Source organism: Pseudochaenichthys georgianus, chromosome 15, assembly GCF_902827115.2.
Source record: "Pseudochaenichthys georgianus chromosome 15, fPseGeo1.2, whole genome shotgun sequence".
Classification (NCBI taxonomy): domain Eukaryota; kingdom Metazoa; phylum Chordata; class Actinopteri; order Perciformes; family Channichthyidae; genus Pseudochaenichthys; species Pseudochaenichthys georgianus.
In genome coordinates this window covers 30,826,630-30,851,226 of record NC_047517.1, presented here as the reverse complement: position 1 = coordinate 30,851,226, position 24,597 = coordinate 30,826,630, and the positions used below count along the sequence as shown (strand labels likewise).

The 24,597-nt window shown below is 41.3% G+C and overlaps 1 protein-coding gene across 4 annotated transcripts in view; it reads left to right on the top strand.

Annotated features, from left to right (window-relative positions):
* grid1a (glutamate receptor, ionotropic, delta 1a) overlaps positions 1 to 24,597 on the top strand; it is a 255,784-nt gene that overhangs the window by 19,615 nt on the left and 211,572 nt on the right. The gene's annotated exons all lie outside the window — the stretch shown is intronic.

Genomic DNA, 24,597 nt, shown 5'->3' with positions numbered 1-24,597 from the left:
GCATGTGTTCGGCTCTGTGTCACATATGCTTTTGCAGAGGCTCAGTCTCATCCCCCCTCTGTAAGGAGCAGACGGACAGCTTTGAGGATTGTGCCTTTAACATCGTAAATCTATGATTACGTGCTCCTCTGTCGGAGGAAAGGCTCGGGGAATGTGTCATCGATAATCTCAGTAGTCCTGTAATGCCTCTCAATCCTCAATTCTCAGTGCTGTCAATGCCATTTTAGCTTTTGCTACCCGATTAAACTAACCGATACTATAGCCTTTCTAATCCAACACAGCCTATCTCAGCTTCTTTTATTGCCTCTCAATGTTACCCTTTTGCAGTATTTCTGACTGTGCAATATGAATAGGGGTTATCCCACTGCTGTGCTGCTTAAAGAGGAGGAGGCTTTAAAAGTGGGCGCTCTCAGCAGAAATGGATTACACCTGGCTCAGATTTGGGTTAGGATCAATGAGAACAAAAACTCTGTTTTTTGTTTCCTGCGGTGCTTTCTGACCCCGGACAACCTGGGCGGTGTGCATTATTGATCAAGGCCGTTTGATTATTATTACCCCCGAGCCTTACATTTAACAGGGGTTTTATTATAAAGCAACCTCTATACATGTGGTGCTTGGAGTAATAAATCCCCATGAACAATTTGGAATATGCAAGGTTTGCTTTGGATCCAGGCCACAATTATATATAGACTTCAACATTATGGTGCTTTGTTTATTTAATTTTGCAGCACAATCCATTCCATTGGGCGGTGGTGGCGAAGTCGATAGGGACTTGGCTTGGCAACTGGAAGGTCACCAGTTCAAGTCCCGGCAAGACCAAGTGCTACCGAGGTGTCCCTGAGCAAGGCACCCTTCCCCACACTGCTCCCCGGGCGCCGTTCAAAATGGCAGCACACTGCTCCTAACACTAGGATGGGTCAAATGCAGAGAAACCATTTCCCCACGAGGGATTAATAAAAGTCCATAAACAAAATTCCATCAGGGCTGAGTGACATTCATTGTTATTTAGTTTAGCAGAATCTCATCATGCTTATTAAGATTGGATTGTATGTATACTCTTTTCCTGTAGCATATTCATTCATTTGAATTTGGATTTTTCTGGTAGCCATTGGAAACAGGAAAGTTTTTGGTCTATGTTTAACACACCCTTGTTAACTCCACACATTAAGTATAGCTCGATTGCAGCTGCAATCTAAGCGAAGTGAGTTTGTTTCTACTGTCTGAGGCCATGTCTTCTGCAGTAGGGAGAGGTATGTCATTGAAAGTGTGACTGGTTGCGTTCCCAAATCAGTTATTTCCCCCAAAAGCAACAGCTAATAGTCCAATCAGTTAAAGCAATGGACCAAGAGTTTTTCCAATAACTCTCACAAGGTATCATGGTGTAGAAAATAAAGTGGATGATAAAAAACAAACAACTATTCTAATTAAAGTTCCTGTGATACACAAATGAAGAGAAAGGTCTTATGCATTGTAGTAGAACAGAGTATTGCGCCTTGCCATACAAACATACAATACACAAATAAACAATTTCCTATACTGTATGCACACGTACTGTTATTATAGTATTATCCAGATTATTAAATAGCATATATATAGATAAGCCTATATAGTACAAAGTTACCTTACTGGTTTACAGAATGCTCATGCTCGATGGTTGCAGAGAGAAAGTGATGTGCATGACTTCTTCCGCCTGATGATTTTATCTCATGAGCTCACTTACTCAAACCTTGAGGCTTCCCACTGTCTAATGATGTGTGCAGTTGCCCTTTATAGAAAGAGAGTAAAGTTAGGACTCAATTCACAGAAGGCCAGAGGAGCCTATAGAAAATAAACATCTGCTAATCTTTCCTTGGAGCTGCCTCATCCATATAAGTATCTGGTGTCAATGCTGGGCACATTCCTGAAGTCATCACCGGCTCGCTGGGTAACGATTCTGAGATCGAGTCCAATCAGCAGTGTTTAAGCAACAGGATGTGAACGTGCTGTCTGAATTGATGATTTCCCCCTCGTCTAATTCCCTGTAGGGCTCCAGCTTCTAAATGACCTCACCTCCCTCCCTGAACCGCTGTAATGATCAAAGGAAAGCTGTCTTTCTAGCCACTCAGCAGAAATCACTGGACTCCAGAGTTCAGGCCACACAATTAATAAAGAACGTTTGAAGTTCCCTTTTATGCATATGAGATATTTTAAGATGAAAGTATAGCCAATGAACAATACATGCAGATTGGACAGCACTGTGCTGCAACAAATTGATATGATGATACCATTAATGTAATAAAGAAGAAAGCTGTGGTCACGCTTATCTCATCCTTAAATAGCATTTTTATATCTAACAAAGGTTTTTTACAAAGTAGGGCGAATTTATGTAAAAAGCAAAAATGGCTGGAGTTACAATCATTCTTTATACCAAGGTAATGCATCTTGTTGCTTTGTACTGTGAAGAGGGGACACATGTTGATGAAGAGGGGACACATGTTGATGTAGAAGAGACATGAAGAAGAGGGGACACATGTTGGTGTAGAAGAGACATGAAGAAGAGGGGACACATGTTGATGTAGAAGAGACATGAAGAAGAGGGGACACATGTTGGTGTAGAACAGACATGAAGAAGAGGGGACACATGTTGATGTAGAAGAGACATGAAGAAGAGGGGACACATGTTGATGTAGAAGAGACATGAAGAAGAGGGGACACATGTTGATGTAGAAGAGACATGAAGAAGAGGGGACACATGTTGATGTAGAAGAGACATGAAGAAGAGGGGACACATGTTGATGTAGAAGAGACATGAAGAAGAGGGGACACATGTTGATGTAGAAGAGACATGAAGAAGAGGGGACACATGTTGGTGTAGAAGAGACATGAAGAAGAGGGGACACATGTTGGTGTAGAAGAGACATGAAGAAGAGGGGACACATGTTGATGTAGAAGAGACATGAAGAAGAGGGGACACATGTTGATGTAGAAGAGACATGAAGAAGAGGGGACACATGTTGATGTAGAAGAGACATGAAGAAGAGACATGAAGAAGAGGGGACACATGTTGATGTAGAAGAGACATGAAGAAGAGGGGACACATGTTGATGTAGAAGAGACATGAAGAAGAGGGGACACATGTTAATGTAGAAGAGACACGAAGAAGAGGGGACACATGTTGATGTAGAAGAGACATGAAGAAGAGGGGACACATGTTGATGTAGAAAAGACATGAAGAAGAGGGGACACATGTTGATGTAGAAGAGACATGAAGAAGAGGGGACACATGTTGATGTAGAAGAGACATGAAGAAGAGGGGACACATGTTGATGTAGAAGAGACATGAAGAAGAGGGGACACATGTTGGTGTAGAAGAGACATGAAGAAGAGGGGACACATGTTGGTGTAGAAGAGACATGAAGAAGAGGGGACACATGTTGATGTAGAAGAGACATGAAGAAGAGGGGACACATGTTGATGTAGAAGAGACATGAAGAAGAGACATGAAGAAGAGGGGACACATGTTGATGTAGAAGAGACATGAAGAAGAGGGGACACATGTTGATGTAGAAGAGACATGAAGAAGAGGGGACACATGTTAATGTAGAAGAGACACGAAGAAGAGGGGACACATGTTGATGTAGAAGAGACATGAAGAAGAGGGGACACATGTTGATGTAGAAAAGACATGAAGAAGAGGGGACACATGTTGATGTAAAAGAGACATGAAGAAGAGGGGACACATGTTGATGTAGAAGAGACATGAAGAAGAGACATGAAGAAGAGGGGACACATGTTGATGTAGAAGAGACATGAAGAAGAGGGGACACATGTTGATGTAGAAGAGACATGAAGAAGAGGGGACACATGTTGATGTAGAAGAGACATGAAGAAGAGGGGACACATGTTGATGTAGAAGAGACATGAAGAAGAGGGGACACATGTTGATGTAGAAGAGACACGAAGAAGAGGGGACACATGTTGATGTAGAAGAGACATGAAGAAGAGACATGAAGAAGAGGGGACACATGTTGATGTAGAAGAGACATGAAGAAGAGGGGACACATGAAGTGACATGAAGAAGAGGGGACACATGTTGATGTAGAAGAGACACGAAGAAGAGGGGACACATGTTAATGTAGAAGAGACATGAAGAAGAGGGGACACAGGTTGATGTAGAAGAGACACGAAGAAGAGGGGACACAGGTTGATGTAGAAGAGACACGAAGAAGAGGGGACACAGGTTGATGTAGAAGAGACACGAAGAAGAGGGGACACATGTTAATGTAGAAGAGACATGAAGAAGAGGGGACACAGGTTGATGTAGAAGAGACACGAAGAAGAGGGGACACAGGTTGATGTAGAAGAGACACGAAGAAGAGGGGACACAGGTTGATGTAGAAGAGACACGAAGAAGAGGGGACACAGGTTGATGTAGAAGAGACACGAAGAAGAGGGGACACATGTTAATGTACACAGACAAACACTTTTCTATTCATAACTCAGGACTATAGAATATGCAACACATATATATTTGTCGAGCCTCTGTCCTGCTTATATCTGTCAACGTATCTCTCATTAGCTCGGTTCTCTCCTGGCTACCTTTTCTCCCTTTATGCTTTTTCCCGACCCCACATAGAGCTATTTAAAACCAGAATTTAATTAATTTGTATGTGTCAACGCCTTCGGGAAATAAAGTTGATTCTTGTGTAAAGAATGTTCCTTCACCCACAGTGAGTCAGATTACATGGCGCGTCTAATCATCACACGGAGTCAGTGGAGATAAAAATGTGTTGGTATTCAGCTCACCCACTTTATTGCAAACGACAAGATATAACCTGACGAGTTTGACCTTTTCATCACGTGGTACTTGTGGTAATTGTGCCAAGAAAAGGATGACTTTTAAATTCATCAAAGGGAAACGGGATTAGTTGCCTGGCAGCGACTTTTACTTTTTCACATGTACGGCATATCAAGTTTGTAAAAGTAGCCTATTGATGCTGCTGCCTTTTCACAGTTGTCATTGATGCATGTGCCCTCGCCGGTGCCCAGATAGTCTAACAGGAGATCTCAGCATCGATTACATTTTAAGATCCAGTACCACTTGATTTCTCATTACTCTCCCCATTTCTCTGTAATGGTGTGCTTCGTTTGGCATTTTCTCTCATGAAGTACCTCCCTAATCATATGGATTAGTTCTCGGGGGGATTTTCCTAAGGGTTGTGGGTAATGCTAAAGCCTGTCAGGGATCTTATATGAATGCAAGCTTTGCCCGTATCCCATAGATCACAAAATGGAGTTGATGCTAATTAATTCCAACCTTGTGCATGAATTTGGTTCATGGGATGCTGGCAGCTTTCTGTCTCGTGCGGATATACAGACTGCGTAAATACCTAAAACCCTCTCTATTTAAGTGGGAGAATAACATACTGGTAAGCTTTTCTGATGGGATTTGGCTTTCTGTAAGTGATATAAACACCCACAAGTGCACAGTTTATGTCCAACAAATCTATTAACTTTACCACAGCGTGCTTCTGTGTAAAAGCTCACAAACAAGAGCATAAACACCTTCACTTTAATTAAATACACAGGATTTTACACACTTTGACATGCTTTTTTGTACTCTACATGGCAGGTTACAGGATGTCGTGAAGCGGTTTTACAATGTCCCCCCTCCCCCCAAGCCCAGAGTGTATAGCCTAGTCATTATTGTCTTGTTTGAAGCTGAGCTAATATTTGCTGAGCGTTGTTAACTTCATTGTAATATTCACGAGGTCTCCACCTTGCTGTGTGTTCCAGTGTGAAGCCCGTTGCTGTCTTTGAAGGCGTATAATCATACCAAACCAAAGACAAATAAATAATCGGCATAGAAAGAAAGAAAAAACAAGGTTTTAACACTCTGTCATCCAGATTTACTGCGAGTGTTTTTATATATTCTAAATTGGTAGTGAGATAATCAGATTTAGGTCACATTGGGGTTAAAAAAAATCCGATCGTTCTCGTCTAAATCCCGCCAAAGGGTAAAACCGTGTCCTTTAGGGTGGGACATGGGCTGTTGGGCTGTGATTTATGTACAGATCATGCAGCCATTTGGTATGGTCTATTATCCTGCATATGATTATCATTATTCTATCTTGCCTGTTAATCATGGCAATCTTCCAGGGTATGTTGGCAAGGTGATCACATTTAATCTGGCTGTGTAAAGACCACTCCACAAAGGTTGTGTTATCACTTGGGAGAGGAGGCTAGCATTACCCAAATGAAAAACAAGCTGGAGAAGAGGCTGATTTGTCACAGGCTGATTAGGCCTCTCCCAGGCACTTCTCTGCTCCTACAGCAGCTCTTCAAGGACACAGAGACACAGAGGAGCCCTGATAGGAGCCCTGATAGGCAACACTACAAATCTCCCACCCACTTGAGGCTATATTTGCACACCATCGAAGAAGAACACACAACCTGTTATTGCAATATGCAGCTTTGCTTTTGTACAATCAGTATTACTTTGTCACCATTACCTGTCCTAAGCTATTCATTTTGAGATGAATAAGACTTTCTTTTGTATACATGCTCTCGAGGAAGCAGACTGAAGGTTAAACAATAAACACAACAGTTGGTGTCAGGCATCAACATCGAAAACAATAGGCACGGAACAAATGACTATCAAGAACATAACGAAACTTCATAGTCAATTCTTGTCACCCCAAATATTATTAATTCTCTCTTTCTTGGATGCCGAAATAATTAAATTATTATTTCTTGCATAGACTTTTATATAATATCTTGTAGGAACACGGCCCTGTAGATTTCCTTTGTTTTATAATGGATGTGGGTGGGGTCATTTGACACTCTATGACTCACTGCTGATGTTTATATGTCTGTGTGTGTTTTCAGAGTACTTCACCTTGAAGAATGTGAGCAGGATGGCCATTGAAAACTGCACAAATTACCAGGTCGCATGTTACATAATAAGACATCTGTCTTCTTTTCCCCGGGGGCCAGACGCTTGTTCAATCCATTAAATGTAACATGTTTGAAGGGGTCATTTACGTCTTCTCCCAGCCTCACTAATTACTCCTCGCCTTTCTCCAGCATCAAACAGGTAGTAGAGTCCTCAATCTTCCCAGTCTCCTCTACAAAGTGGCTCACTGGAGACTGAGGAGTAGCATAGTGAGGGAGGAAGCCACTCTCCTTCATCTAGAGATCCCTGGTTTGGTCCGTGTGCATCTCTTTCGCTGAAGCATCCTTGTACCATCGCAAGACTGTATGTAGTAGTGACACTCTAACTTGAAGTATCATGCTGTAGTTTATCATTCAAAGATACTGCTCAAATAACAAGTTACTCGTGCATCTTGATGTAAGTCTGTAACGTGAGTTATCTGTGGAAAAGAGGCTAATACAAACGCTTGCAATTTAAGTATTATAACACCATTCAAATCATGAAAGGAAGATAATAACGTGAAACAAATGTGCTAATGATTTAATCGTCAACCTCATTCATCAAGCAAACATGGCAGTCTCTCACTGTTTTATATCCTCGTTAATCAATCAATGCTTTTGATTTGAGACTCATTTTAACAATATATTTAAAGATGAGGTCTTGGTCTTTCATAAAGTGATAGAACTATACAATTAAAAAACTATAGAGGTATGGATCAAGTCAATTTCAATTTATTTTGCCAAATATAACAAAATTGCCTCGAGGGGTTTTACAATCTTATCAATCATACGACACTCTCTGTCCTTGGACCCTTTATTCATCGATAATAAAAATAATAATAATTTGCGCCCTTCTACAGAGTGGTTATTTGTCTATGACCTCCACACCCCCTGTAACTTTTCATCGCCCTCTGCAGAGAATGGGGAGTGATGATAATAATTTCCCCCAGGGAACCTTGGACTCCGAGGATACAGGTCAATGCTGGGGTGGATGTGGGAGCTTATGAAACTCTGTATGCAGCATCTCCAGCTGCTTTCAGAGGAGCAGCAGCAGGCCGTGGCAGCGATAAAGAATGAGCAGAGCACTGGGGGTTTAAATAGACTGCCCTTTAGCAAAGGGTGTGCTGGATATATAGTATGTTGCAGTGAGTGGAGCTTGTTTAATTAAAATATTAGACTCACAATATCTGCTCTATCTCATACGCTTTGCACTACAATATTTATCTAGAGACATAAATAAGTAGTTATTCTATGGTTCATTTACTTCTTAGCAGTGGCGGTTCTAGACCAATTTGACTGGGGGGGCTACTGGGGGGCCAGTTATTTTCTGAGGGGGGCACACTAAATGCAGGACGAAAAAGAGAACTAGACAGTATGAAGTAATTGCGCATAAGAAAACAATGCAATACAGTTATTGGTATTTGTTTCAGTACACTTATTTATTTCAGATAGATCTTATAGTTATTACTATTAGCTTCAGCTTAAGTAATAGTGCAATGTTTGCACTAACACATTTAACATTTAAACAAATAAATAAAATACAAATTCATTGTTAGGGGGGCCACAGGGGGGTCAGAGGTTAGTGTTAGGGGGGCACTGGCCCCTCCCTGCCCCCCCCCCCTAGAACCGCCCCTGCTTCTTAGGAATCTGAGTACTTATTCCACCAGTGGTGTTTATTTTCACTTTTCTTGACATTTATCATTGGACTGACATTACAACCTATAGTGCTTAAAATGATAAAAGGCAATATCTAAAAAGTTAATAAATGCAGAGATGAAGGTTTTATCACATGAGGGCATGATCTCAGAGGGAAGCTGAACAAAATGATGAGTACGGTGAAGAGTGGGGAGATCAAGGAACATAATCTTCGCCGTGTTTCCAGAAGTGAGGGAGGCAGAGCCGTGACTTTGATCCCTGGTGTGATGGGTACTCTGGGCGAGTTTCAGCATGCTTTGCTGGTGTTAGATAGTACGAGAGTTGGGTGACCTGAGGAGAGAAAAACCTTCCGATCATTTATGTCCTCATTCCTCTTCACTGTTTTAATTGCACTCCCCATGTTTGCCTCTTAGTCGGTGTTCTCCTTTCCAGTATTACTTCTGCTCGTGAGCTAATTGCTCCTAACTCCAGAAGCTCACTTCCTATTCAAACGATGGGCGCTTCTATTTGTGATCGAGGGTTTGTTGTTCAGATAACAGCGAACCATGTTCGTTTGCACATTTCATGGTAAATATACTCCCCACACAGAAATAAACATAGTTCATTGCCCCTCGGAGTAGTGTTTTCTCCCTCCTAGAGCCTCCGTAGACCCTCATTACCTCTGAGGCAATGGGCTGCTGCTGTACAGTGAACACCTACCTGACATCAGAAAGTGTTTTCACAATACATCTTAAAGCTAAAAGTAGCACCTAACTGGCACAGTTAACAGAAACTTCTAAAAATAAATCTCATGTCTGTCCTAATTTTAAGACTCTGGTGTAATTGCAATTCAAAAAGCCTTTTAGTGCTAAATTTAGCTCTGAGTCTGCTCATCATCAGTACGCTGCTGCCAGTAACATGCCTCATACCATCAGCATTTTATAAAATTGCAACTATAATGATATTTTCAAAACCTATTTTCTTGATGGGGGAGTAAATCTGGATTTAGTTGGCACCCCAACAATTTATCAAATAATCCAATTACACTGGAGGTGATGATTTGCACAAGTCTCTGCTACTGTGACTCAGGACAAATATTAGAAATGCTGATGAACTGGGAATACCTTGGCTGTCTATCATAATAATTCATAAAACTAAAATGGGCTCCAGGTCCCAGTTGGTTTGAAAGACAATCATGTACAAGATGAATCACCAAAAGAAAAAGGGGCCATATAACGCTCCATGGCCTCCCCAGGATTACGCTGTAAAACTGTGACTGGTATATGCTAAATCACTTAATCAAAAGATGAAGAGTTGTTTGATATCACAGTAAGAATAGTCAATATGTTATACATGACTACAATATGTGACAGTTAAAGGTGGGTAGGTACGTTTGAAAAACCGGCTCGAGATACACTTTTTGTGGTGTTTCATGGAATGCTCTTAACATCCCGATAGCAATGAATATCTGAAGTGCTTTGACAAAAAATCCATAGAAAAACGTCATCTGTGGAAGCCGTAGCGCTGTAAAAAGCACGACCAATCATTTGAGCCGGCCCGGCTAAAATAACTGGATGGCCTACCTGCCTGTCAGCCTTCCATCTGTGCACAAACTTATCTCGTGCCCTCATTGGTCATGTGCGCGTTCGTGTGTTGGAGGAGGGGCTCTGTAAGGAAGTGGCAGATTTTTTCCGGCTGTGTATTTTCAAATTCTAGCGCACTCGAGCTGGTTTCTCCAAAATAACCTACCCCACCTTTAATATAAATATCTAATGATTTTATTATTTACATCTCTTATCCACCCAATATTTTTATAGATTCAATTTAAGACCTGCGCTCACTGTAGTATATTGAAATGTTTTCACATTCACTGACGAAGTCTGGTCATGTACTGTAGATACGGGGAGTAAAATCATTCATGTCACATGATTGAAACCATGAAGGCACCAGGATGAGTGAATTATCGGCACTGCTATTTCCCAGCATAGTTCTGATGTAGTACTGTGGTTTAAATGTGATTTGACAAAAACTGAAGAGGCTTATGCCTTTGTGACAGGTTGATTATAGATACTGAAGAGATTAGAGTTGCTACCACAGGGTCAACAGCTATGTGGCGATGGACATCAGAGCCATTAGCCAGCTTGTCGCCTCTGCGCTCCCGTGATTAGCCCAGTTGATCTTCATCACCTCTTCTGAAGACCTTCAAAAACACTTCAAGCCCTGCTCTGTGCATTTCTCTCGTCTAATGGTAGGGTTATAAAACATGCTGGTTAGACAGTGGGAGTTGTTTGGACACCATTGGGTCGGAATAAGTGACTCAAGGACTTGTTGGTAGATGTAGGCTGGAGGGGATATGACTGATGCTTGTTAGAGAGTGAGGATCGATGTGTTCTGCAGTCTGTCTCCCATTATGTCTTGGCATATTTTGTCCAAGCTGTCCCAACAATGGGGGAATGTGATTTTTACAACCACATTTTTTTTTAATCCACTTATATAGGCTGGCATTTTAAACGTGTGTTGCTTGTCTGTTTTTGCCTTCCCATGTTGGTTAGTTTGTTACAATGCCTGTACTGTTATCTGTTTTAAAAAATGCAGCTTATGTGTGTGTCATGCTGGGTAGATTACTGTTATGCATTTCTAATATGAACTGTGAAGCACTCAGGAACTGCTGTTTTTGCATAGTGCTATAAAAGTAGAGTGGCCTCACTTCATTCATTACTTACTTGCCCTCTTGCTAACTTGCTTAATAACTACCAGTCATACAGAAGCCTGATTTTCTCTTTGTGGTGACTTTCATACAGCATGTACAAACCAGACAACCCTTGGCATTTGCATTTCCTCTCTCATGCGCACACATACATTATGCATGAATACATGTACACATTATCCATGTACATATAATCGACTTACCTTTGCATACATAATATGTTTACTGTTCATATGAACCGTATCCGCTGGGGGCAGTGAGGTGAATTTCATAGGGAGAAGAACACAAGCAGGTGGTATAAGAGACATTCTTCTGGTAGCTAATTGTCAGGCTTAAGATCAATCTGCACTGGAGGTCATGCACTCATTATAGTCTACAGATGTGTCATTATTGTATTTACGGAAATATGTTAGAAATGTTGTTAGCAGTAAAGACTACCGGCTAATAATGTATCTCTTATAAACATCCTCAAAGATAAACATAACTTAATGTATTATTCAACAGGCAGATTTGGGGTAAAAGTGAGAAAATATGATTAAATCTGTCCATGTACATGCATCTGGCCCCTTGTGCATACGCTGCAGTCCTGAACTGAAACGATAATGAGGGATTTTATACTGTTAGCGTGTGTGTGCATGCCAGATTTCACTTCAGATTTGTGCATATATTTTGTATATGTCTTTGATGCACATCTGATCTTTGTATACCCTCATGTGTTTGTATGTGTGTGTTAGCAAAAGAGGGTCTGCCCACATCACAGCTTGCATCTGGGAATCAGAAAATGGCTCTCCCCTGACACATTGATAAGGCAACCTGTTTGCTCTTCAGAAATTAAAATCCGCTGCAGTGCCCGTCGCCCACACACACTGGAGTCCGCTATGACGTCGCTGAAAGCATCCGAGTTCTGGAGAGCCGGCTGCCCGTGGCTCATCCCTCTCTCTATCTCTGTATTGATCATTCTGCTGCAGAAGACCCACAATCATTTAGATGGCTGGATTTATTGGGATTAACCTGTTGATAGCCCATCACAGAGGTACACAGGCAGGAATAACAACAGTCTTGCAGACACATGCATGTTCCAGTGCACACATAGAGACACACATGCTGTTGGCATGCATTTACAGCATAGAGAAGATGTCTGTATGTCCACACAGAAATATACGGCTGCAATGGGACTTTAATGTATATTTACTTTGATAAAGGGATTATGGACAGCAATACTGTGAGAAACATGACTCAACGCTTTTTAGTCCGACCCAAATAGAGAAGGCAAGCAATTATGGTACTACTTTGTCTTTTTTCAAGCATTTTGATATGTCATAATGTAGAAGGAAAAAAAACACATGAGCACAGCTAGTATAAGTTTATGTTAAATGTTCAAGAGGTTAGTCTTAGCTGTTATAGGTGTTTACGTTATAGTTGGATCAAAATATATACTATGTTTAATGTTTATTTTATTAGCTTTTCTTTTTTAATGCTTAATGTCTTTCATTTTTTGTAAAGCACTTTGAATTGCCTTGTGTTGAAAAGTGCTATATAAATAAACTTGCCTTGCCTTGCCTATGTTTGTGGTAAGGTGGGACGTGATACAATGGACGTGATAAAGTGCACTGAATATGAGCTCAATTTGCTACATTATTTATTAATGCTAAGCATGATAAAACGATACACTGCGCAATATAACACTGGGGCATGTAAACATAATTTATTTATATTGCAGAACGATAAAAACAAACATGATTTTCTGCCTTGACACACATGATAAACAGAATCAGATAAATTCACTATACCGAGTATTAATATACATTTTAAATATAAGTATACATTTTCCAACCCTGACAGTTGCAAGTGAGCAGACAGGAGAGTGAAAGACGTGTCAATCAATCACAGTCGGTTCCCACCCCCCAGTCCTCAGAAGAGGATCAACACATTATTTAGATATAAGTCTTCTGGTGTTATTCTTAAGCAACATGAGAGAAATGGATCCTCTCCATTTTGTTTGCAAGTGACTAGCCGTTTCTCAATCTCGAGGATACTGGCTTCCAAGCCAATATTTCAAGGATGCTACGTCATCGAGTGCCGCCGAAGTGCTGTTCCAATGTCCAGCATACTTGGAATTCCACCGAGGCCGCATCCTTGGTTTTGGGGAAATGTCGAGGCTGCACATGGGTAGACTTCGCGTCCTTAAAATCCCCACAATGCTTTGCGCACGGACCAATTTCAAAAACCCTTGCATAGAATGGCTGAACCACCGCAGCACACATTTAAATGTAAGTATGTAGTGGCGTAGAACATGTGTTGGTAAATATGTTACTTTGTTATCACCAAAAATGTGTTCCGTGAAAGTAAAGCAAGTTCATAATTAGATAGACATCGTGAGGTATTTATTTTCGGTACAGTTTATGTTGAAACCGTTAGAGAGAGTGGCACACTTGTTAGCCTTTTCCATTCTTCTTCGTTTTCCGAAGCCGTGGCTTGGAAGTATACTTGCTTCGTTTCTGAAGGAAGTGACTTGGAAGTATGTGACTACCAAGCCAGCTTCCTCGAGATTGAGAAACGGCCCCTGTCTTTGCATGGAAGTTGCAAGCAGTTATTACCTGCTGATCCAAATATGTGACAAACTGTAATGGGATTTAACAATGATTTCATGCACACGCACGCACACACTCACGCACGCACGCACACACACACGCACACACACACACACACACACACACACACACACACGCACACAGAGAGGAAGTAGTTTGTTTCTATGCTCAGAGATTGGATGCTCATGATAGAGTAGGCATGTTCGTGTTTGTACCTCTTCGTTTCATTGCTTTTATCCATTTCCTGTTACAGTGAAATGCGTATGTAAGTGTTTTGAGCTGTTATTGAATATCATTGCTTGAAGTTGATGATCCAGGGAGATATTTATAAACCGTGAGGTAGAGCATGGCTTTACTGCAAATAGTTTTGGTCTATGTTTAGTGTTTTGTATTATATTGCTATCACTCTGCATTCCTCTCATGCACTTGTTCTCTCCATAACATGTCAGGGACAAATGGAGCTGGAACACTCCTTTTAACACTTAAAATATGCTCCAGCATAAATGTTATTGGCCACTCCAGTGAACGAATGATCCATCAATCGGGTCCTTGTTCACATATCTCGTTTGTTACTACAAAACTATGGTTACTGGGAGAAAGAATAATGAGTCATCTTTGTGTTTCCAGCCTTTCCACATTCCCCTCTTCCCTCTGTCCATCCATTATTGTTTCCCTACCTCATTGCTTCTTTAATCCTCACTGTAATTTCTCCTTCCTTTGTGTTATGTTTTACTTGGAACTTATTATATTTGACCCCCGTCCTTCCTTCTTATCACTTGGTTAGTTCCCTGCTTTCTAGTTCCTTTGGTTATTTTTCTTGTTACCTTATTCCTTCTTCACCTATTTACTTCTTTGCTCACCCCTTTGTTCCTTAATGCTTGATGTGTGCCCTCCTTACCTTCCTTCCTGCTTTCGTCTCTTTTTAATCATCTAATTGTCTTCCTTATTTCCTCCATCTTGCCTTCATTACTTCCATATCTCGTCCATCCTAACCTACTTACTATTTTCATTCCTTAGCCCCTTCCTTCTTTCCTCAATTCCTTCTTTTCCTTCCTTACTTAATTCCTCTACCTTCTTCCCAACTAACCTTTTTCTTTTCTTTTCTGAATCACTTCTACCCCCCTGTCTTTCCATTTTGTCCTTTCCATTTCGTCCTTTCCATCTCCTCGTTTGACCAACTTCTTCCGAGCCGTCTCCTCGTTCCTGGCATGGAGTCAAGCCTCGAGGTACTGCATCATCCACTGTCAGTGTGGGTGGGGGTCTGAGATCAATCACTGGGCTTCTAATGCAGTGCTTTAGCATACAAAGAGTGCTTTGAGGTTGATATGGTCCACAGGGAAATCATGTGATGCACTATTTATACCGAAGGAAACTGTAGCTGGCATTCTCACTCTGCTGTTATTTCATGTTACCTATCTCTTCTGATTTCTTTCATGGCCAGGATGGTATTATTTTTATCAGACATTATGCACTCAACTCAGCCAGCGAAATGAAAGTCAGCCTTTCACCCTCTTTAGGATTATCTGTCAGCGGCCTGTGGCTCTGAAGCTGCAGCCGGTGGTCCTGAGAAAACGTCTTAAGTCAATACCTGTCTTGTGTTTATTTCGGAGGTCTTAGCAGCTCCCCTGGATTCACCGCAGATGACATTTATCTTGCTTTTGACCTTTCTCAAGATTGCCGTTGAATCAGATCATTACACCTCAAATCTCTCGCTCCTCTAGGCTGATAAATGAATGGCCCAGAATGAAATTGTCATCCTCCTCAACGCCCCTGTGTTTTCAGTGTAGGAGACTGTCAAAGAAAGTGAATGGTACATGTCACTTTTGCTTAGTGAATCCAGAGTAATAGAACAGTCTAACCAGGAGTAATGAATGCTGTTTCTCTTGTCTGTGGAAAGACGTCTTGCCTTTCCGCTGTTTTCTCCCAGGATAGAATTGAGAGTAGTATCTTCGGTGTTCACATCTTATATATGCCTGGTTCACATACAAGACTCTGAAAGGATGAACTTCTGACCTGCCAAGTTTACACAGGGTTGGAGAGAAGCCTGTCTATTCTCAATAGATTTCCCGCTGCTGTGTGGAGCTGGGATTGATCACACCAAGCAGTTACTTGGAAACCAAATCTAGACCATGGATGCCAACAGTCGGATATCATTTAACACCAGCATGCGATCCCCCTGCATGCATTGCACACACAATTGTAAGCTACAAAGACTGTCAATGAAGAATGCACTATCCACCGCGGTTTTTACTTAATTCTAGTTGTGTGTCTATAAGAGAACTAGGTTGTGTACTGGTGTCCTCTACAGCCAAAGGAATACTTATTAGAAAGCTGCAGCCACCCCCCCACCCCCCCCGCCCCTCCCTCCCCCCACACTTCAGCTAACAAACCATTTATATCAGCTGCCCTGTAAGCATCACCTCCATCTACAGCCTCAACCTTGTCACGCTCTGCAGGCATCTACAAAGTAGCTTGTGTGACGAGAAGATATATCTTTATGACTAACATGAGACTAACATATGTGCCCATTGGTTGACTGCATGTGTGCTGATAACCCTAAGTGTTTGCAAATATGCAGTTATGGAGAAGGTGAAATGCAGGGCATCCGGATTATTATGTCCGACCATAAGCACGAGCATCACTGAGCTCTCAATTCCATGTTGAAATTAAAATAAATGTCTCAAATATCCTACAAAAAGCACCTTTTATGAGTGCAGTCATCTGATCATTTTAAAATTAATTCTTCATTAATTAAATTAATCACTGCCATTGAAATTAAGTATCAGTGTTTGACTTTGTGCAAGTCTAATAAGGATGAGAAGCATACCGTATTTGTATATGGATTTAGAAATATTAAATGTCATACCACAACTAGCTACACTGAACAAAAATATAAATGCTACTAAATAAACACTTTTGTTTTTGCTCCCATTTTTCACGAGATGAACTCAAAGATCTAAAACATTTTCTATCTACACAAAATAACCATTTCTCTCAAATATTGTTCACAAATCTGAAAATATCTGTGATCGTGAGCACTTCTCCTTTGCCGAGATAATCCATCCCACCTCACAGGTGTGGCATATCAAGATGCTGATTAGACAGCATGATTATTGCACAGGTGTGCCTTAGAATGGCCACAATAAAAGGCCACTCTGAAACGTGCATTTTTGCTTTATTGAGCGGGTCTGGGGGGGGTCCGAAAACCAATCAGTATCTGGTGAGACCACCATTTGCCTCACGCAGTGCAACACATCTCCTTCGCATAGAGTTGATCAGGTGGTTGATTGTGGCCTGTGGAATGTTGGTCCACTCCTCTTCAATGGCTGTGCCAAGTTGCTGGATATTGGCAGGAACTGGAACATGCTGTCGTTTCATCTTTGAAGTCAGCGCCGTGCCTCGTTATCCACCCTTAGCCCAACATGGCTTCTCCCTTTATCAGCTTTCGTGATGAAAAGGCTGCTCTGCCAGACCCAGCTAAACTCCCTCGGAGTCAGACTGAGACGGAGACAGGAATCAAAAAGAGAGTTAGCACCTTCTCTAACGTCTCTTCTCTTTTATGCAATGACTGGTGTGGGAGGTAGGTTGGCATACTGCCTGAGTCACATCTACATTAGGAGGTGGAGCAAAAATAGACTTGTTTTAATATTATGAAAACAAAATGATCCTGGAACTTAAAGGTCCCATGTCATGGCCATTTCCACTGATCATAATTCCATTGTTGTGGTCTACTAGAATAGATTTATACTGTGCAATTTTCCAAACTCACATTGGTTTCGCATACAGCATCTCTGTATGTGTATTCACTCTCTCCACTAAACGGCTCGTTGCAGCTCTTGCCCCCCCCCTCCCTGTGAGCCCAGTGTGCTCCGATTGGTCGGGACAGTCGGGACGTTGTGAATCGCGCTGAGCTCCGCGGGGGTGTGATTTCCTTGTTTAGCGATACACAGCGAAACACAGCCAAACTCACCCTGAGCACACACAAAGTCACAGCCGAAGTAAAAACAATAAGTGTGGCTTGATATTGAGTAAGAAAAAGGTTGATAAATGCTGTGAGAATGGGTCTGCATGCACTGCAGAGAGAATTTCGCCGCGATCCCAACTGTCTGTTATCAGCCTGCAGCCAGGGAGGAGAAATCAGCAGAGCTGCCTGCACTGAGTGTGTGAGGAAGTCCGTGGATTGGTCAATTTGGACCAATCAGCGGGGGCTTAATGTAACGGCTCCGCGGACGTAACGTAACGGCTCCACGGATTGGTCCATTTCGTTCCGGGGACGACATGACGACATGATGTCCCCGGAAGAATCAAATGGACGGTGACGTATCTCCAACGAGGCGTTTTGGGGAGGTATTTTCTGTTTTAGAGTTTTACTCCCTACTTTGAGGGTTTTGACTCTGCACACCGTTTACATGCATAAAAACCTTCACAACACACAAGGGGACGGGCAATAACCGGAAAAGCATGACATGTCACCTTTAAATATGTCAAGCAGTTGATACCAAGACAGTTATGATAGATTTTGGTTGCAACTACACCTGGATCTGAATTATTCAATAATTAAGTATTCTAAACAGAACATTTTGCAAATGGTTTAAGCCAATCTGTCTTCATTTATTTTCTTGTAGCCTGAGATTGATACCAGATTTATATTTTTCGGTACAATTACTAATAGAATATGGCAAGTCAGGAATCAATCACATTTTAATAAAATGTTTTGATAAAGAAATATGGCAATCAAAAAGTTCTCTGGGGAAAGGAATTCATTTTCTGATTTTTTAAAAATTATTATTCAAACATTGTTTCACTCAGCTGAATATGTGCAGCTCCCGTTGAAGGTGGTCTCAGCCCGGTTGGTTGGGTCAGCACTGATTTGCTGGGTAGTAAGAACAGGGCGTGCTGCCTCTGTGTTTCATTGACCCGTGCCTGTAATTACAGTGTGAAAATATCAGATGTCCTCTCACGTAAATGTCGTCTTGCAGTGAGCAAAGTTTAATCGAAATGGAAGCCCTTGCCTGATCTGACACAGAGGTTATGAAAACTGATGGGAACGATAGGCTGGGTGGAGAACATATGCATTTATTTAATCCTTGCAAACTAAGGAAAGATGCAAAGCACTTTCTTTGGATTGGATTTGCTAAAGAATACCATGTCACCCCCACACTTACAGCTAGTGCATTAAGATGTCACACAGAAATGTAGAAGCTTCTGCACATATTTCTAAAATGGCAGCTACAGTGATGAATGTGTCTAAATAAAAGGCCTCAAAGTTAGATGTGGAACACAAATTGCATGCCAACATTGAAAGGAAAGCTTAATGTAATACATATAATGTCAGCATTTACATTTATAGAGATTTCCAGCATGTCTCCTATTGAGGTCTTTTTCATTGGCATCCTCTCTGAAATGAAAAAGATAGTAAATACATTCTGTATTACTACAGGACCTTTTCTTAGCACATCTGCAGGATTATGATCTGATGTTTCATCTCAATCAGAGCCATCCTAATAAAGGCCTGGGTTTCTTGACATTTGACAGTCCGTAAATCAGCACAGAGCAAACAAGCCTCCAGTGGTAAAAGGCTTTGATTAAACACAGAGCCAAGGTTCAGCCAATGCTCCTTTCTCGTGTACAGTATGTGAAAACTATCTTCCAATGAGGTTCCTGCTGCTGTAAATAGATATACAGTAAGGGTGAACAGTTATGTATGCCTTGAAACATTCACCACCTACATGATGTACAGTACAGCAACTCAATATTCTCATCGCCATTAGCTGTCAGGAAGGAGTCCAAAGCAAGACGATATGCATTGTGGGTTGACAATCGTTTTGTTAGATGTTATTATTACAGCAAGACCACAAAGAAATTAATCTACTTTGTTTTGTAAACTCCACTCTGATGGTTTTAATTTCTTGGCGGTCTTCCTTTTCCTTCTGTTCTTGGTTTGTTCACCGATCCTTCTGATAGATATCCTCATGCATATCAATGGTATCACCATTTGAAATGTTGGATCAATGAGAGCGTCAGTCATTGTTTGAATACGCCTTTACAAATGTCACCTATCTTAGTGCGCATCCCTGCGCAAAGAGCATGCAGGCTTTATCGTGGAATAGCTAGAGATCCAAATACCCATGTGGTCCTTTCTGTGTGGGTTTTTGTAAGTGAGTTCCGACTTATCTTTGTTGTGAGCTGACATGGTGAGGCGTAGGAATCAAAGCAAACAATAAATCTCTCCAACAAGGAAATCACACATTCCACTATCTCAAAAAGCACCCTTCATCCCTCGACGATCCGCTGAATACGTTGAAATGCTTCCACTAATATAACTACAGCACATCTGATGCACTCGGGGAGGAAGGTGCTGAATGTGAAATGAGAAAAATATCAGCCGATGTGGAGACATCGCAGGAACTGATTGACTTAAATACAGAAGCATTAGTTACAGCTGCAACCACGCTCAATGTTGGATGGAAATCTTCATCCGTCAGACAGCGGTTGGCTTATTGATATTTTCCAATCATGCTTCACTGGCTCCCATAGAAACACCCAATTAATTCCTCTAACCAGCTCCACGGCATCTTGAACATTGAATTTCCTCCAACGCGTTATCATTTATCGATCTATTTTTAGTATCGTAACCTGTTGTGTGTTTACGTTTCAGCAAAAAAAAAAAGCATGTCAATTATACTCGGCATGAATGTTGTTAATATCAGCTATTTATTCTGTGTTCAAAATTGTGTGGCATCAGGTGCCACTGACTCATCTTTCAAATCTCCTCACACAAACCTCCCTTCTATTATCTGTTCATCTTTTATCCCCCTCTCTTCCTTTCTCTCCCTCCATCAGTCTCTTATCAGTCTCTCCCTCCCTCTCTCTTTCCACGGAAGCATGGCCCCACCTGGGGGCTATGATAACATGAGACATACTCATAAATGGCTGCAGAGTGTGGAGGGACATCAGTAATGGTCAAGCAGTTAGCTAGGGAAAATGCAGCTGGGTGTGTCGACAGCCACAGGGTTCAGTAAAGGTCTTATTGGCTAATTTCACTCAAGCTTGACCTTTCTCATCAGGGAGCAGGGGCGGTGTCTTGTATCCAGCTAACACGGCTAAACTCCTTGATACACAGACACACCCCGAGAAGGAGAAAAAGCAGAACATAAAAGCGGTTTCATGCTGGGCAGACTCAGGCACATCTGTGTGACTCCCAGATACATCTGCTGCCTTCAAACCCTGTGTCTCTGTGTGTGCTTGCACAATCCACATCTTATGCATTTCATCCATTTTTTAGATACGCTTTGGCCGCAGTAGACAGTAAATGTATCCTGGTGCCAATTCCAGATTTTTCTGCCTCAGTCAAATTTCAATCTGTGCAAATGGTGGCACTAACAATTCCTCATTCCTTGGCGATACAATTGTTTTTGTTGGTCATTCTCTCCAAACCGTTCCATATGCCAGTCATCAAAAAACTAATTTGAGAGTCCATGTAATGTTTAAGACTGCAAGGTTTTGCTTTTTTACAGTTGTAAGATCTTCCTTCATTGTTAAAAGAAGCCTTTGTTGACTGGCAGTTTTATGGTGTTCAAAGCAGTCACTTTTGAGATGCACAGTTTCTACTTAAAGGGGACATTGTATCCACTTTTTTAAGGGTTTTGCATGTATATCGGGTTATTACTAGAAGTGTTTACATGATTAATGAAAATCACAAAGAAAACATATTTTTCTGTCTAGATGTACCTGCATTCACTCTCTGTCCTTAAACTTGAACTTTAACACCTGTCTCTGTAAGCCTTCGTCTCAAAAAACTGCCTTTTTGAATAAATGGACATGGTAGTTCGCAGGCCATTGGTGGTGATTTTTAGAGTAGGGGGTGGTATATTCTAATGAGCCAGCATGTGACAAACTATAGAATTGCAGCCAAATCCAAGTCCTTGTTAAATCCCATGTTTTATAACCTAGGCATACAGTACCAGAAAACAGAGTATTGCATACCATGTTCCATTTAAAAGCACCCTGTGGAGTTTTGGCTTCTCGTGTCACCATAGAGAGTCTTTGCTAGTCGCTCCCTGTTTGTTTGTGTTGTGCATACACAAGGGAATGCACAAGAACAAAAACACAGTTCACCTTCTGCTGTTGGTTGTATCCCTTTCCGCTGAATACCTAATGCTAATGTGAACACACAAAGGCAGGGAAGAAGAACACTGTTAGCTGGATGTTAACTATGTAAATAAATGAGGAAGAATAGCACTTTGTTAGACCTCAAAATACACACAATGCCTTTTGGTGGGTAACACTGAAAGTAAAATGACTTTGTTATAATATGTGTCAAGACTTAAAGCAGAGCCGTTTTCTCTTGTTTAACATGTACTGGATTATTGGTGCAGTGCGGGATCATTCACCCAAAACAATGAGTTTGCTGCACAGACTTTAGCTGTAAGATATCGGTCTCTTTGCATTGATATGATATGAATTCACATCCTCTAAGACAGTGGTTCCCAACCTGGGGGACATTTTTTTAAGTCTTAAGACATTTACAGCACGCGCGCGCACACACACACACACACACACACACACACACACACACACACACACACACACACACACACACACACACACACACACACACACACACACACACACACACACACACACACACACACACACACACACACACACACACACACACACACACACACACATGGAGACACTTTTCCATGAGTTATGAGTACAGGCTTATTCATAAGCAGTGCATGTCTTGTACATTCACAAGCTTATATGCATAACACATTTGCACAGACACTCTTTCAGACAGTCAGCTGTGCATGTATGTTGTATAAAGCCTCAGTGGAACTACTACAAGAGTATTATATGTAGGATATTCGCTGCGGAGGAAAAGCTTGATGATGTTATGTAAAAGGAGATGATGAGAGCTAGATAAAAAGAAACTCGGAGAACAGTGGACCAGTGAGACATGAGACGTATTGAATGTACTTCTCCCACAGCAAGCATACGCCTCTGCTCAATGTTTGCTGAAGCAGCTCTCTCCTCTGTATTGTCTTTCAGAAGAAGACGGAAGTTGGGCCTTTGTCTTAAGATGGAGATAATATATATATATACACTTACTTGAAGAAATCCAATGAGGAAATGCACAACTATGGCCGATCCTCATCTATTGTCATTATTTTCTCTTTTATTTTTGTTTTTCTTTCTCTTCTCTCTGCTTTCTGTCACAGCGTTGGCTCCTGCAGAAGACAGATAACGGAAACTAAAGGTTTATATTTGCTTTATTGAGCGTTGGATTCACAAGTGTGTATTCAGTGCTGATGGATGTTCCTTATGAGCCGTGCCCAACGTGAATGTGAACGAGTGTCTGTGTGTGTGTGTTTCTATAACACAGTTTGAGTGTGTGGTAATGTGTGTAGGTTGTTTAAAGTGATCTGCATGGAGTGTAGACAGCTGAGGGTGAAACAATAAAGGCAACTGGGAATATGCTAGTGTTGGCTATACAAAGGCAAATGCTTTTGCAAATACCAGACAGGAAACTGGCTTCACTGCAAGGCTTTTGTAACATGAAGATAACAAAGACACCATGCAACAACATTCAAACGTCTCTTTTCACCCATTTCCCCCTATGTGTCCCTGTGCTTGTCATTCTCATCTCATTCTTCTGAGGTCAGATAACAGATAGTCTTCCATCTCATTTCTCCTTACAGCCTGATATTAGCACTTTTACTCGATATTCCTCCCCTTATTTCTTATTTCACTCTCCCCCTGCGGGAGATAAGGCTTTGTCAGAGAACTATTAAATTGGGAGAAGGCTGTTCCCTGAATTTATTTTTTCTCTTTGACCTTTTTCTGTAAGCAGCAAATGTCTTCCAATATATTGAATAAGCCGTTCCTCTCCGTCACTAAAATGGAGCACTAATTAAACCATCAATTCCGCTTCGAGTTTAATGCGAAATTGTCTCTTACCACTGTGGCTGATCCGGCATTGTAAGTCAAGTGCACTCGGCCATACCACACATCATGACTGCCATCTGCTCGTTAGAGTTTCCCCCATGATATAGAGACTCCAGAGGGGGGCCCGGCGCTCTGCTTGGCCCTTAGTGGTGGTTTGTGAAGGCCTATATGCTTCTGTAATAACATATGCAGCATGTATTTGATAGCTTAACAAGTCAAAAGCATGGGAGTCTGTTCGGGCCAATCTGTACATCAATTTAACTCTTCATGTAGCTCCTAGAGAAAAGATAAATACTAATACATAATAAGCCACAAAAAAAGTCGCCAAACCTCTGATGCAGTAAAATAATTACTTCTAAAATGTACAAATACTTTATTGCAATTACATTTCTGCATGTTAAATCCTATCTAAGTTCAGTCACATTAATGGTAACATTTACTTTAAACATCTAAAGTATAATACAGATAGCGTTTGACCCATATACAGTATAATATTGTATTAGATTGTCACAGATGCGTTAGTGCATGGATTTTCTAGTATCGTATGCCCCATGAACAGCTGTGTTTAAACATGGCACTTTGAGCTGCCCGACACCTTATTACAGGCCCAGTTTCAAATGCATCTCAATTGAATACATGTTGAAGAGGGTCTCTGCTCTGGCCCTCTCTTAGCTAAGATTTTCCTGGGCTTTAAAGGTGGAATACCCCGGTATTAGTGTACAAGTACCAATTGACTGTGCTAAGTGGTTATTGGCTCAGGAACAACCTTGACGATCTTTTCTCAAAACTAAGAGTTGC